This window comes from Mustela putorius, unplaced genomic scaffold, assembly GCF_011764305.1.
Source record: "Mustela putorius furo isolate JIRA1106 unplaced genomic scaffold, ASM1176430v1.1 tig00003972_pilon_pilon_pilon, whole genome shotgun sequence".
In the NCBI taxonomy this organism is placed as follows: Eukaryota; Metazoa; Chordata; class Mammalia; order Carnivora; family Mustelidae; genus Mustela; species Mustela putorius.
Window position 1 is genome coordinate 20,037,148 of NW_025422115.1, and position 16,577 is coordinate 20,053,724.

At 39.2% G+C, this 16,577-nt stretch overlaps 1 protein-coding gene across 9 annotated transcripts in view; it reads left to right on the forward strand.

Annotated features, from left to right (window-relative positions):
• The first annotated feature begins 41 nt into the window (after window positions 1–41).
• The window catches only part of MYO9A (myosin IXA), a 283,468-nt gene continuing 266,932 nt past the window's right edge, over window positions 42–16,577 (forward strand). For 8 of the 9 annotated variants that reach the window (XM_045070456.1, XM_045070459.1, XM_045070458.1 and 5 more), the window contains exon 1: window positions 139–585. The gene's annotated coding sequence lies outside the window, so the exon portion shown is untranslated. Of the gene's footprint in view, window positions 119–138; window positions 586–16,577 lie in introns of those variants that run through there. The other variant, XM_045070457.1, reaches the window with a different exon arrangement.

A 16,577-nucleotide genomic window follows, 5' to 3' on the forward strand; every position in this document is an offset into this window, starting at 1 on the left:
TGGGGCGGACGAATGGGGCGTGCCTGCGCAGGCGCCTGAGGTACTCTCTGGCGGCGTCACGTGCGGGGGCCAGGCCGGCAGGCTGGCCGGCTCCGGCTGGCGGTAGGGGGCGTGGGAGGTAAGTGCGCGCGCGCCTGCTCGTCTGCAGCCGGGCAGTCGCGCGGGGCGGGGCCGCGTGCGCGGGGTCGGGGGCGCGCGGGCCTGAGCAGACTAGGGACGCGGCGGCGGTTGGCGGTGGCTGCTGAGAGTACCGCAAGGACTGTGAGAGGAGGCGGCGGAGGTACCCGCGGCACCCGCAGAGACAGCGAGAGCGGCTGAGGCGGAGGTCCGACGCGTGCTCTCTGGGCGGGGTGCGGCGGGGTATGTGCCTGCCCCGACCGGGCGGAGTCTCTCTGACAGGGCGGGGGATGCGCGGCGGCAGCTCTCTCGGACCCTGAGGCTGCTGGGCCCACCCTCCCGGAACCGTCCGACCCTTGGTGGCCTTAGCCTCTGCTGTCTCCGGCGGCCTGACCCTGGGGCCGCGGGTGGGAAGTGGCTTCTGGCGAAGAGGAGGGGGCTGTGGTGGCCACCGCGGCGGAGCCCGAGGTAAGACCCGCCCAAGCCGCGGAGCGGCCCTGCCGCCCGGCCCGGCCCACGTCTCGGTCTAGCTCTTTGGCTCCTGCGGGGCCGCCCCGCCCCGCCCCAGCGGAGACGCCCCGCGAGCGGGTCTGCCCGGGAGCCTCCCAGACACGCGATCGCCGCGCGGGGTCCCTTGTAGACCCCACCCAGCGTATCTTCCATTGGCCGGACACCACCCCTGCCCGCCAGCCCCGGCCGTTCTGGGGCCCCCACCCCAACACAGCCCATTAAAAGCCCCCTCGGACTCTCTTTGGACTCTTAATGGAGCCTTCAGGCACTGTTACGGCCTCCCGTAAGCTGACCCGGTCACAGTTCCTCCGAGACCCAGTCACGGCCGCCCCCTAATCGATAGCGACCCCCCAGCTCCACGGCACGTCCATCGCAGCCACCCCGTTCCTGCTGACCCCTTCCCTCCCAGCTTGCTCTCCATCAGCCCTACGCACCACCTCGGCTTTGGGGTAGTGTGGTGATGCTCTCACCTCCCAGGGGATCTGGTCAGCACCTCTTAGACATCATCAGACAGCAGCCTTTCCCCAGCCCTTCTCTCGGGCAGACCTTGTTATCTTTCTCTTTTCTTTGGTTGAAAGGGTTTTCCATTAAATCCTGGAGGGATGTTTGCTTAACCTGCCCCCGTGGGGCTTAAGGGGACCAACTGACACCCGTGTTTGGAGGGTTTGATCTGGTGGCTGAGAAGGGAGGGACTGGGAAGAGTGTGGAAGCCCAGGGCAGAGGGTGTGTGTGTTGATAGGTCACACAGCCTGCTTCTCATCTTGTGTCTTCTGTAGAACGTGTGACTTTAAGGGACCTTTATAAGGATTAAATGACATTACACTAAGGGATGTGACAGTGTCTCCATGTAATATCATTCGCTTCACCTTCCTGTAGATTTTTACGCATTTTTTCCCTCTGTTTTTGAATGATACTGGGGGATTTTTTAAAATGTGTTGTTTTGAATTTTCTGGAAAAAAGTAAGTTTTGTGGTTTTTCTTGATCTTTGAAGATTTTGATGTCAATTTAATAATACATTTCTGCTTCCTGAAGCAAGTACAGTTACCATGCAGTGTTGACTGATGTCATTACCAACAGCCTTCTCAGCAATAGTGAAATAGTGGATAAAATTTTGTGGAAGTTGAACTTCTGAGTTGTCAAGAAGGAAATGTAGTGTTACACTAAATGACCAGTATCTAATTTTAAACATTGGTATAGGGATGAAGTATAGTGAGGTTTTTGTAGTTAGTACTTTAAAAATTTTTACTTTGTGTGTGTGAAGCTGAGGAGGGAGAACATCATACTGAAATTATAGGTAATAATTAGACATAGTATAAAAGTCAAGAAATTCAAAAGAATATGCAGTAAAAAGTTTTTCTTCCCCCTGTATTCTCCAATCACCCATTTTCACTCTTTAGAGGCAACTTATATTTCCATCTTTATGTGGGTTCTTCCTGTGATATTTTTAGCATACACAAACCTATACATTCTCAGATTTATATTATTAAATTATACTCTTAAAAAGCACCACAAATACTTCACACTCTGTAGCTTCCTGTACACTCTATAGCTTTTGCCCCTTCACCCCCTACCTCATAGTAGATCCCAGAAATCATATAACAACAGTACATATGGAAATGCCTCATTTATGGGCTGGATAGTATTGCTTTTATGATGTCGAGATTATTTTTAGTCTTTGCTTTTACAACCAACACTACCTGCTTTTCTTTGAAATGTATTAGCTGTTTATATCCTAAGTAATTATCAGGATTTCAAATTTCCTAGTGACTCTTTTTATTGAATTTACAAAAAAGGATATAACTGAAGTTCTCATTGAATTTCTGAGCTTCCGTGGAGTGACTAGCTTTGATGGTGATTATAATACTTACCAAGTTATTGAAGGAAATAAACTATGGCACTTAAATGATCAGATTGTCATTTTTAAAAGGTCACTGTGGCTGCAGTGGGTAGAATAGATTAAAGAGTAGTCTAAGACTAAAGGCAGGAATATCAGGCAAATGATGGTAGTGGGTCTGTATTTGGGTATTGGGAGTAGACAGGACTTGGTGATTTCATTGAATTTGAGATTAGGGAGAAGGTTGATACAAGATTTAGGTTTCAAGCTTGTACCTTTCACTGAAGTGGGAATTGATATGAGGGAGGAATGGGATTTTTTATTTTTATTTTTGTCAAGAAAGAAGAATTTAATTTGTGACAAGTTGCATTTGGATGATTACACCTCTGTCAGATCTTGATGTGCAAGAGGTAGCTGGATTTGTGGCTTAAGTTTATTACCAACCTCTGGGTTGTAGTAGATTTTTGGGGCAAAAGGTATAAATGAGAGGAGAACAGATTATAGGACAGAGATCCAACATTTACAGTGTAGATAGAGTTGAATGTCTAAAGCTAGTGAATTAAGTGATTAAATTATTTAAAAAATCTTACTATTAGTATCAGTAGTAAAGTACACAGTCTAATACGTGATAAGTTTTCTCCCTTAGTTAACATTAGTGGTGGATAGTTTATGAGGGAAATGGAATAAACTTAGATTTTTTTTAAACTTAGATTTTCTTTAAAAAAAAAAAAAGGTAAAACCTCAGTAGAAATTAGTACCATAAATCCATCTTTTCTAATCATTTGGATTTTGCTCTTGTAGAAGTTGGCTCAGTGTTCATTTGTGGAGAAGTGCAGGATGTTTGAAAATATGGTTGCCCAAAATATTAATTTTCTTTGTTTTCATGATTTTTCAGGTTCTGTTAACTTAGTTTAAAATAAATATTAGCGAATTTTGGGTCATGTTTTAAAATCTAACATCGACTTTATGTATTCATAAATCTAGAGCTGCTGTGTAGATAGATCTCTTTAACTCTAGATCTCTGTGAATTACTGCTAATGGACATCTCCACTTGGATTCACATTTCACAAGCACTTCAGCCTTGTACAAAATAAAACTTTTTTTTTTTTTAAAGATTTTATTTATTTGACAGATCACAAGTAGGCAGAGAGGCAGGCAAAGAGAGAGAGAGGAAGGGAAGCAGGTTCCCTGCTGAGCAGTGAGCCCAGTGCGGGGCTCGATCCCAGGACCCTGAGATCTTGACCTGACTGGAAGGCAGAGGCTTTAACCAATGAGCCTTTCAGGTGCCCCTAAAATAAAACTCCTTCTCTGCTTCTCTTTCTTCCAAAAAGAGGGAGACAAACTGCAACAAAAAATTTTGTTTTCGATTTCCTATCTTGATGATCTTCATCTCCAGATGATCTTCGTCTCCAGAAGTCTTCAGGAACCTGTGACTCATCCTCCACTCTGTACCTTACTACCAGTATCATTAAATCCTGCACATTCTCCCTCATGATATTTCAGATAATATCTTATTGCTATTTTTGTTGTTTCTACTTTATTTTTTAAAAGATTTTATTATTTATTTGAGAGAAAGCAAGTGAGAGAGAGAGAGAGAGAGAGCGGGAGCGTGAGAGAGCACAAGATGGGGGAGGGTCAGAGAGAGAAGCAGACACCCTGCTGAGTGGAGAGCGCTAAGTGGGACTCTATCCCAGGACTCTGGGATCATGACCTAAGCTAAAGGCAGATGCTTAACTGACTGAGCCACTCAGGTGCCCTGTTTCTATTTTATCTTAACCCCAGATGTCTGTTGTGCTGCTCCTGTAATGCTTTCTAAGTGGTCTTGTTGCTTTCTCTTTTCTGCCTCTTGTTTTGCCTCCCATTCATTATCTGCACTGCTGCCAGATTAGGTGTTCTAAAATGCTCTTTTTGTTAGGCTGTTTCATTTGCAAAGAGGAGACTCAAGTTACAGTAAGTAGTAGAGTGCTTTTTTGAAAGGAAACATGCATAAAGGAACCTAGGAAAAGCTAAACAACTTGGTCTCAAGAAGAATAGGAGTTTAATAAAGCTAGAAGCAGGAAAAGACAGATTTTACTCTAGAGCTCTTTGGTTAACTTGTCTTAACTATTCTTACTATTTCCCTTAGGTTTACTTTTTCTCTCTATTCCATTTTTTCCTCTGCTGTCTCCTAACTTCCATTTATTCCTAACTTCTACTTCCTTATAACTACTCTGTTACTTTTGTGCCAACATTTTGCCTCCTGGATGCTCTCGTTTTAACTTGAGCTCCTGTTTACTGACTTCTTCCTTCTCCCTGGAATCTTCTGGTTTGAATTTCTAAGAAACAATCTCTTTGGCTCAGGTCTTTTTCTCACGGGCTGCTACAAGTCTGTATACCTGGGTCATGTGATCACTCCGGGCCATTTAGTGTTGGCCATGTGTTTATTTGTGCCTGTGGGTGTGGGGCAGGATCATAATGGTGAAAAGCATGGGGCAGTGTGTAGGCTAATTTCTCACAAGATGGGATCGCAAGTATGGCACACACTATAAATGACGTTTGTAGTACAAAAGCAAATCTGATCATGTCCTTTCCTATTGAAAGATCTTTAGTGCTGTCTCACTGCTTTCAGGATAAAGCTTAACTGTAGCATGGACTGTATGTGAGATTCCTCATGACCTGTTACTTCTCTAGGCTTTCCTTCCTTAAATTCTTTGATCCACCCTTATTGAACTGGGGTTTCTGCTCAGATAAGGCACTTTTTCTCTGGTCTTACCATCTCTGTGCCTTTCTTGTCTTTCCCTTCTCCCATTGAGAACTCAGGTCAGTTATATCTTTAGGAAGCTTTTATTTATTTATTTTTAACCTGTAGGTTGAGTTAGATGCCACTCCTGGGTGCTCCTACATAGTATTTGATTCTCTCATAGCTCCCTAGTGAACTTCCTAATTACTTGTCTATTTTCTTCACTAGGCTTTAGCTTCTTTGATATCCCTATAATATAGGAAGAAAGGTTTTTAGATTGGGAATTTAAATAAGCTTTTTATAAATTACAAAGTATACAAAAAAGTACACAGATGCTAAATGAATTTTCATCAAGTAAACACATCAGTGTAATCAACACTCATAGTAAGATGCAGGATATCACGACTCCATAAGCCACCTCATGTGCTCTTCTAGTTACTTATCCAGTTTAAAGAGGATTTAATTTTAAATAGGAAAACCTCTTCAACGTACAGATTTTTCTATGTATTTTGTGTGTATCTTTAAAAATAAAGGAGACAAAGATATTGGGATTTTGATCCTATAGAAAGAACAAATATAAGTTATGTTGTAGAAGTGCAGTTTTGCCTTCCAATATGTAACAGACAAATTTAAAATCGCATTGTATTAATATTCTAATATTCAGTTGTGGGATGTTTGTATTTTGGTAGATTTTCTTGTTTATAAGTTTAATATTTTAGAGTGTCAAAAAAGGATATCATAGATCAAAGAATATTTGTTGAAAATCGCCTATTAATTTTGGACGGTGAACTTGCTGGAGATGTGTAAACACGTAAAGCTCTTTCCAAATGGTGTTTGGCCTCTGAGTTTTAATGTGAATTATGTTGCTAGCATATTTTGGCAGAGGGGTCATCCAACGGGCAACCGGAGTGTAATTTTACATGTACAGTTAGGAAAGTACTAGCTGTCCTATGTCATAGACAGCTGGCTTGCTACGAATTGGTTCTTTTTTACAACCAGCAATAATTTTAGAGCGTATTTTTTCTTTTTCTCAGTTTTGATTTTTCTTTATCATTATGTAGTTTTTTGAATATGAAAGTGTTTTTTTAAACATACTTTCTCCTTAGACGGGCTTTTTGTCTGTAAATATTAAATCCGTTAAGGCCAGTTAAGTGGAAAAAATATGGACTTTCAAACCTGGGTTTCCAGGGACCTCAGTTCAGTTTCCAGCCTCCTCACTTCATAAGCTGTCATTTATAGGCAAGTCATTTAACGTTTCTGAGCTTCAAGAATGTTCTTTTCTCGGGGCACCTGGGTGGGCTCAGCGGGTTAAAGCCTCTGCCTTCTGCTCAGGTCATGGTCCCAGAGTCCTGGAATCGAGCCCCGCATCAGGCTCTCTGCTCAACAGGGAGCCTGCTTCCTCCTCTCTCTCTGCCTGCCTCTCTGCCTGCTTGTCATCTCTGTCTGTCAAATAAATTAAAAAAAAAAAATGTTCATTTCTCAATTAGAAATATTTACCTGAGACAAGGTTATCATTAAACACTTTATTTAAAAGAGTAGGCACTTAGTTGATATTCAACAAGCCCCCTCCCCCAACAAATGTTTATATTTAAATAGGAGATCAGAAATTTAAAGAATTTCATTGTGGGGCGTTAAAAGTACATGGCTAATCAAAGTTAGGTGCTAATAGAAGTAAATCTTAGAAAGATAGTTGGCTAGCTGTCTTTCAAGTGTGATCATACTTTTGAAGTAAAGAAATTTCAAAGAAATGCTTTTCCTGATTAATAGATGTGTTAGAATATATTTTGATTCACTATGAGGTATAAGAAAGCGTTCTGTTTGCCAATGACAAACATTCCTTAAATCATTGACAGATTGTAGTACTATTGCTGTTTGTAGTGTGTAAGTATTTGTTTGAAATCTGTTTACTTACATTGATCAGATGATAGTGGGATGAGTAATCTCTGAGTTTTTTTCTTTTTTAAATGTAACAGAGGAAGTTCTTCAGGTGACTAGATATGTGTTTTTTTTTTTTTTTAATTTTATTTATTTGACAGACAGAGATCATAAGTAGGCAGAGAGGCAGGCAGAGAGAAAGGGGCTAGGGGAAGCAGGCGATACCGGGCTCCGTCCCAGGACTCTGGGATCATGACCTGAGCCAAAGGCAGAGGTTTAACCCACTGAGCCACCCAGGCGCCCCAGATATGTGTTTATAAACGACTTTTAGATTGTATTTTTTCCTTACTTGCTTTTGCAACTTTGTCTTCTTTTAGTTCTCTTCCCTGCCCCTCCCCTCCTTTTTTTTTTTATAATAAAATAACAGAAAAATATTGAAAAGTTGAGCAATTAGAACAAAGGTCATTGGTAGGTCTGCCACCTAGATTCAGGTTACCAATAGCCATCCATATTTGCTTTCCATATGTTTGTGTACTTCTATACTTTTACTTAATCTTTGAAAGCTGTAAATATTATGATGTTTACCTCAAAATACTTCAGTATTTGTCTTCTAAGAAAATAGATATTTTTTGGGTACTTGTCTGGTTCATTCAGAAGAGCTAGTGATTCTTTTTTTTTTTTTTTTAAAGATTTTATTTATTTATTTGACAGAGAGAGATCACAAGTAGGCAGAGAGGCAGGCAGAGAGAGAGAGAGGAGGAAGCAGGCTCCCTGCTGAGCAGAGAGCCTGATTTGGGACTCAATCCCAGGACCCTGAGATCATGACCCGAGCCGAAGGCAGCAGCCCAAACCACTGAGCCACCCAGGCGCCCCGGAACTAGTGATTCTTGATCCTCAGGGTCATGAGCCCAACCTTGGGTGTAGAGATTATTTAAGTAAATAAAGCTTAAAAAAAAAAAAAAAGAAAAGAGAATAGGTATTCTCCATAGTCACCATTACCAACATTTAAGAAAAATAACAGTAATTTCCTAATAGTATTTAAGATTCATTCTGTATTTAGATTTTTCCATTTGTTCCATAAAATGAGTTTTCAAACCAGAATTCAGTCAAGATTTTTGCATTGCAGTTGATTATCTTTTTAGTCTCTTTTAATCTAGAAAAGCTCCTTTCTCTATACTTCTTTCTTATGTTATTGATATTTCTTTGAGAAGATCAGATCATTTCCTTGGAGAATGGCTTGTTTTCTAGTTATCTGTTTCTTTGTGCTCTTGTTTTACTTGTTCCTTTGCTCACTGTGTATCTTATAAACTGGAAGTTATATTTTAAGGGGTTGATTAGATGCTTGTTAAAAAAGTTTTGGCAAGCTGCCTTCGGCTCAGGTCATGATCTCAGGGTCTTGGGATCGAGTCCCGCATCAGGCTCTCTGCTCAGCAGGGAGCCTGCTTCCCCCTCTCTCTCTGCCTGCCTCTCCATCTACTTGTGATTTCTCTCTGTCAAATAAATAAAATCTTTTAAAAAAAAAAGTTTTGGCAAGAATGCATCACAGGTGATGTTATATTACATGTTACATATTATGGGAGGTACATACTATCACCATTGGTGATAAAAATTTTATGAAATTTAAGGTTGGTGTTTGCTGTCCCTACATTGATTATAGAAATGTATTTTTCTTGCTATGATCATTAAGTACAATAATCTGTGGAGGTAATAACTTTGGTACCATATAAAATTCCATTCTTAAAGTATGTTTTATCTAATAATTTTAGCATTCTTTATTGAATCTTAGGCAAATTAATTACTTAATTGAAGGTTGAGAATTGGTGATTTTTCTAATTCTTTAATTCTTTTACACTAATTAGCTATCATTCTTCAGTTAACAAAATTTTATAATCTTCCATCTGCTGGGAGTGAACTCTAGTTCCTCCTAAAGGGCGGAGTAAATAAATGCTTAATTCTTTCTCATCTAATTTTCAAGTGTTACCTGCAATGGTGACAGTGAATGGTTTCATATTCTCTCGGGTTTTTATTTGTTGTGTTATAGTGAGTTACATTGTTTTTTTGATGCTGAAATCGTCTCAAATAAGGACATTGGGAGCCCCTCCAAGCATACTCCTTGTTCTTCCTTTTTTTTTTTTTTTTAAGATTTTATGTATTTAAAGAGAAATTGTGTGTGCATGCCTGTGCAAGAGAGCATGAGCAGGGGGAGGGAAAGGAGAGGGAAAGAGAATCTCAGGCAGACTCCATGATGAGTGTGGAGCCTGACTCTGGTGATCTTACAACACTGAGATCATGACCTGAGCTGGAATCAAGAGTCAGATGCTTAGCCTGCTGAGTCACCCAGGTGCCCCCATCAGTGTGTTTTTTTTTTTTGCATAAATGCATTATTAGTCTTTGAGTGAGTCCTTACTTTTTTCCAAGATATCTTGGCTCACCATGGACTTTTCCTGTTTTAGACTGCGATTGCAGTCTAAATCGCTGACTGCAATCAGCGATTTCTCTAAGGAGCTCTGTCTCCTTATAGTGGAGGATGATGGGACTATCATTGCTTCTGGGTCTTGTCTGGAGGAGAAAAAAAGCATGAGGTCATATTGATAATTTTTTTTTAAGATTTTATTTATTTATTTAAGAGAGAGAGAGAGAGAGAGAGAGAGACAGAGTGAGAGAGCATGAGAGGGAAGGTCAGAGGGAGAAGCAGACTCCCTATGGAGCTGGGAACCTAATTGGGACTCAATCCCAGGACTCCGGGACCATGACCTCGGCTGAAGGCAGTTGCTTAACCAGCTGAGCCACCCAGGCACCCCCATATTGATAATTTTAATTCAAATTTAATATTGGGGTTTTTCTTTATTCAGTCTTTTTTTAAAAAGTTGTTTTAAGCTCTTACATTGAAACTCTTAATTTTTGCTCTCCCATAGAGGTAACCATTTTTTGTGAGTTTTTGATTGTCATTCCAGAATTTTTTTTTCTTTCAAAAATAAGATGTATGTATGTATTCTCCCTTCATATGACAAAGGTAGGGGTGTGTGTGTGTGTGTGTGTGTGTGTGTGTGTGTATCTAGCTACATACACTGTTCTGTACCTCTTTTTTTTTTTTCCTTCACTTAATATATTTTGGAGAGCACTCCATAGTGGTGCATTCAGATCTTTCTCATGGATTCATAATATTCTGCTGTGCTGACGTACCATGATTTTATGAATGAGTCTAGATCTGATATATGTGTTTAATCTTTTGGATTAATAAGTAATACATATGGAATAAATTCATTAAAAATAAAGTTTATTCCCTCAAGTAATTGAGAAGGAATTGGTTTCTTCCAGAGAGCTTATATTTTTAGGGAGCTTTATTTATTTATTTATTTAAGAGGCTTTCAGAAGTAGATATATCTTGGGATATAGATACACTTTCTTGCCCCTAAATATTAGGTAACTGGTATCAGTGTAATTCTTGTTCAATTGTTGTATGAACCCTGGGTCAGACAATAGATGATTTACTTTTTTTTTTCCCCTCCCTCTGCTTCTTGGCTTCTTAAAGCATTAGAACTAAAGAACTGATGGGTGTTTTTCATGTAAGGATAACTCAAGTTCTCTCCCCACTGTTTTTTTTCCCCACAATTTCCCTCTCCCTAATTTTAGCTTTTCCTGTTCCTCTTTTCTGCCTTAAGTCTCTCAGATTTTTAGATTCCAAGCGTTCAGTGACAGTTGCTGACAGTCTGATGTATAGTAAGATGTATACTGTGAGTATAGAGACTAAGAGATTGGGAATATCAAAGGTAGAGCGAAGGGTACCTCTTAAGATAGCAGAAATTCAAGCTCTGGGGCTTGTGAAGTAGAAACTGGAAGTTAGGCAACCTAGCCATTCATTAAATTGCCTTTTACTCCAGTGATTCTAAGTAATTTATTTCACTTATTGGGTTTTCTTTAATTGAAGTGTAGTTGATCTACAATGTTGTATTAGTTTCAGGTGTACAACATTGGGACTCCATAGTATGTTCTGTACATGACCCATTAGGCAGTATTCACCATGGTAAGTGTATTTACCATCTGAATTTGTTTCATTTACTGGACAGTGTATTTGAGTATCTACCATAAGCAACTTTGGAGGATATAAAAATTATGTAATTGTAGTAGTTTTTTTTTAATGCAAACTAGGTACCATACTTACATAAGTTGCTTTATTATATTAAATTACCATAGCAGTTGTATGTAGTTGTTACTTTTCCTCTTTATTCATATATACAGGAAAATAGAATAAGACTTGCAGTTTAAAGAAAATTGTGAAGTCAATATTTGTGTTGTTATCATTCAGACCAGCAATACAGGATTGCCTCCCCCATACCTCTCGTTGATATACATCCCCCTTTGTGGAAGTAGTTAATACCCTAATTTATTTTTTAAAATATTTTGTTTATTTTTTGGAGAGAGAGAGAACCAGGGAGAGAACCAGAGAGAATGAGTGGGGGAGGGGCAAAGGTAGAGGGAGAAGGGGACTCCCTGCTGAGCAGGAAGCCTGGGATCAGGACCAGAGCTGAAGGCAGATGCTTAAATGACTGAGCCAATGAGGTGCCCCTGTACCCTAATTTTTTGACTATCATTTTCTTGCTTTGGTTCATAATTTTGAATCTCAGGTTACCTATTCATAAACAATATAGTTTTTCTTGTTTCTTTCTTTTTTTCTTTTTAAAGATTTTATTTATTTATTTGAGAGAGAGAGATGACAAGCAGGCAGAGAGACAGGCAGAGAGAGAGGAGGAAGCAGGCTCCCTGCTGAGCAGAGAGCCCGATGTGGGGCTCGATCCCAGGACCCTGAGATCATGACCTGAGCTGAAGGCAGCGGCTTAACCCACTCAGCCACCCAGGCACCCCTAGTTTTTCTTGTTTCTGAACTTCATATAGTACATTATGTGATGGAAGAAATTGAGTTCGGGGGGACCTGAGTGGCTCAGTTGGTTAAGCATCCAACTCTTGATTTCTGCTGAGGACGTGGTCTCAGAGTAGTGAGATGCAGCATGGTGTTGTGCTCTGTGCTGGGCATGGAGCCTGCTTAAGGTTCTCCCTCTCCCTCTGCTCCCTACCCCTGCTGTCTCAGTAAATAAAATAAAATGAAATGAAATGTTTAGTTCAGCATTTGTGAAATTTGTTGTAGGTTGTTGTAATTAGCCATAGGTCATTAGATTTCATTGTGGTCAAGTATTTTGTTTCACGATTACACTGCTATCTATTCATTCTAGTTTTTTTTTTTTTTCATTCTAGTTTTAATGGACATTTAAGTTTATTTCGTTTCCTTGCTATTATACAATTTGGTGGTGAGTGGTCTTCTATTTCGTATTTGCAAGTGTGCAGATGTTTCTCTAGAATTTGTAGGAATGGATTTGTCAGGTTGTGAGGTATGTACATGTTCAACTTGGCAAAGTGTTTTTCAGAATTATTATGTTAGTTTATACTTAAATAACACAGTATTTGAGTTCCCATTGCTTTACATTCTTTTTTTTTTTTTTTTAAAGATTTTATTTTTAAGTAATCTCTTTACCCACCCAGCAGGGGTCTTGAATCCACAACCCCAAGATCAAGAGTTGCAGGCTCCATTGACTGAGCCAGCCAAGTGCCACTCCATTGCTCTAAATTCTTAATGCTTGGTATTGCCAATCTGAAGGGTGTATCTCTTGATTTTAACTTGAATTTCTATGATTGTTAATGAAGTACATCTTTCATAGTTTCTTCATATGATGTACCTGTTGTTTGCCCCATATTTTTCTTTTAGGTGGTTTCAGCTTTTCTTACTGATTTTTAGGAATTCTGTATTTGTTTTGGATGCTGGTCCTTCAGTTATACCTTTTACAAGTATCTTATGTTTTTGGCTTGTTATTTTACTCTGTGTGGTGCCTGTTGATCAACAGAATTTTTCAGTTTTAATGTAGTTGCATTTATCAACTTTGGCTAGTGCTTTTGAACCCTTTTAAAGAAACCCTTTCCTAGGCTACGTTACAGTAGATGTTCTCCATTATTATCTAAGGGCTTTTAAGTTTTAACTTTTCAAAAATTTGCTCTTTATCTGGAATAGATTTTGTGTATAATGGGAGGTCTAGTTTCATTTTATTCCCACCCCAAATGGATATTTGATTATCCTAACATTGCTTTTGAAAAGTTTATCTTTCCTAAGCTGATCTCAGTGCCAGATCTGACATATATTAAGTATCCATCTTTGTGTAGGTGCGTTTCTGGACTTGGCCCTCTGCTGTATTGCTCTTTCTATTCCTGAAAGTGTAACACACTCTTAACTACTTCTAGCTTTATAGGTTTTGATATCTGGTGAGGCAAGTCTTCCTACATTGTGCTTGTTTTCAGGAGAGTCTTAGCTGTTTTTGGCCCATTGCACTTTCATATATATTTTAGAATCACTGTCAAATTCCGCACACAGACATACACACTAAATAATCCAATATAAAAACAACATTTGGGATTTTTAGTGAGACTTAATTGATTCTGTAGATTAATTTGGGGGAGAACTGATATTTTTCCAACATTGAGTCTTATAGTCTATGAACATGGATATCTTTCCATTTTGGTAATGATTCATAACTAAGTCTCATTTTTTTAGTAGATGCTTTGTCCATTATTTGTTAGACTCCTGAGCACTTCATATTTTCTGATGCAATTTTAAGTAGTGATATCTTTAAAAAAAGTATTTTCTGGGCTGCCTGGGTGGCTCAGTGGGTTAAGCCTCTGCCTTTAGCTCAGGTCATGATCTTAGGGTCCTGGGATCGAGTCCCACATCAGGCTCTCTGCTCAGCAGGGAGCCTGCTTCCTCCTCTCTCTCTCTCTACTTGTGATCTCTCTCTGTCAAATAAAATCTTTAAAAAAAAAGATGATTTTCTAATTGTTGCTTGCATATAGATATATGAAACTAATATCAACTTATATCTGTTTCTTTTTCTTTTTATTCCCTTGCCATACCTTTCATCCCAGTGCCTTATTCATTCCATAACTTATTAATTTTGTCCAACCCCTAAACCTCGTCCCTCTGGCAACCACCAGTTCTCTGTATTTTGGGGTCTGTTTCTGCCTTTTTGTCCATTTTTTTTTTTTACATTCCACATAAAAGCGATATGATATATTTGTCTTCCTCTGTCTGATTTATTACACTTGCATAATGCTTTCTAAGCCCATCCATGTTATTGCAAATGGCAAGCTCTCATTCTTTTTTATGGCTGAGTAATATTCCATTATATGTATGTACATATATACATATACACACAGGTGTATACACACACATATATACCACATCTTCTTTATTCATTCATCTACCGATGGACACTTAGGTTTTTTCCATATCTTGGCCACTTGTAAACAGTGCTGCCCTAAACATTGGGGTGCATATATCTTTTCAAATATATATATTTTTAAAGGTTTTTTATTTCTTTATTTGACAGACAAAGATCACAAGTAGGCAGAGAGGCAGGCAGAGAGAGAGGAGGAAGCAGGCTCCCTGCCGAGCAGAGAGCCTGATGTGGGGCTCGATCCCAGGACCCTGAGACCATGACCTGAGCTGAAGGCAGAGGCTTTAACCCACTGAGCCACCCAGGTGCCCCACAAATTAGGGTTTTGTTTTCTTTCTTTCTGGTAAATACCCAATAGTAGGATTACTGGATTATATGGTATTTCAATTTTTAATTTTTTAAAAAGATGCTGTTTATTTATTTGACAGAGAGGTCACAAGTAGGCAGAGACAGGCAGAGAGAGAGGGGAAGCAGGCTCCCCGCTGAGCAGAGAGCCTGATGCAGGGCTCGATCCCAGGACCCTGAGATCTGAGCCAAAGGCAGAGGCTTAACCCATTGAGCCACTCAGCCGCCCCCAATTTTTAATTTTTTGAGAAACCTCCATACTGTTTTCTACAGTGGCTGAACCAATTTGCATTCCCACGGAGGGTGTGAGGATTCCTTTTTCTCTGTATCCTCTCCAACAGTTATTTCTTGCCTTTCTGATTCTGGTCATTCTGACAAGTACAACATGGTATCTCATTGTAGTTTTAATTTGCATTTCCCTGATAATTAGTGATTTGAGCACCTCTTCATGTGTCTGTTGGCCATCTATATGTCTTCTTTGGAAAAATGTCTGTTTACATCCTCAATTTGTAGCAAATTATAAAATTAACAAGAGTTTGTAGATTCTTTCAAATTTTCCATATACACAATTATGTCATATGCAAATAAAAACAGTTTTATTTCTTGTTTCTAATCCTTATGCCTTTTTTTTTTTTTTCCTTGGCTTCCTATGCGCTTGGGATCACCGGTATATGTTGATAGAAGGATGTAGGGGTCAGTCATCTTTATCTTGTTCCTGATACCAAAGGAAAAATGTTTAGGCTTTCCCCATTAACTACGCTGTAGGTTTTTGTAGGTACCTTTTTATGAAATTGAGGACGTTCTTTTCAATTCCTAGTTTGTGAAGACTCCTTTTGAGACATGACTAAATACTGAAATTTTAAGGATTTCTTAAAATATGGTTGGTTATATTAATTGGCCATCTGATAGTAATATTGGTTTTATCTTTGCTTTCCTGGGATATTCCTCACTTGGTTATAGTATATTATACTTATAATCCTGGTTTTTGTTTGCTAATATTTGTTTGGAATTTTTGCGTACAAGTTCAGGGGTAAGATTGGCTTATGATTTCTCTTTCTAGTCTGGTCCTTGCCAGAATTTTTGATTTGAGAGTTATGCCAGCTTCATAAAAAGAATTGGGAAGAATTTATTTAAGATTGGATTTATTCCTTGAGTATTTGGGAGAACTTGTAAAGCAATATGGCTCTAGACTTTTCTTTATGGGAAGATTTTTTTATATTAGAGTCATTGTATTTTGTTTTATTTTAATGGGACCACTTTAAGTTTTCTGTGTCTTGAGTAAGTTTTGCTAAGTTACATATATTTTTAGGATTTCTTTTCAGTTTCATCTTTATTAAAAAATTTACTTAGTATTGTAACACGTGCAGCACTTGTAGTAGTTTTTGCCCCCTTTGTCATTCCTGATCCCTTTCTTTTTTTTTCCCTCATCATTCTTGCCAGAAGTTTGCCAGTTTATTATTTTTTAGGGGGCCAACTTCTGGCTTTGTTGGGCCTTTCTCTCTTTTCTTAAAGATTTTATCTGTTTGAGAGGGAGAAAGCATCAGCAGGTTGGGGAGTGGGGAGGGACAGGGGCAGAGGGAGAAAGAGAAGTAGACCCATTTAATCAGGGAGTCTGATTTGGGGCTCTATCCCAGGAGCTTGAGATCATGACCTGAGTAGACATTTAATCAACTGAGCCACCCGGGCACCCTGGACCTTTCTAATATACATTTTCTTTTAATTCTCATTTCTGTTACTTCCTTTTACTTGTCCTGGGTTTATTTTGCTATTCTTTTCCTATCTTCTTGAATAGATGGTTCCCTGATATTTGTTTTTTCTGTTATACCTATTTTGAGCTATAAGTTTTCCTGTCAAGTATTGCTTTAGCTGCATCTCACACGTATTTTTGTATAGTCTAGTTGAA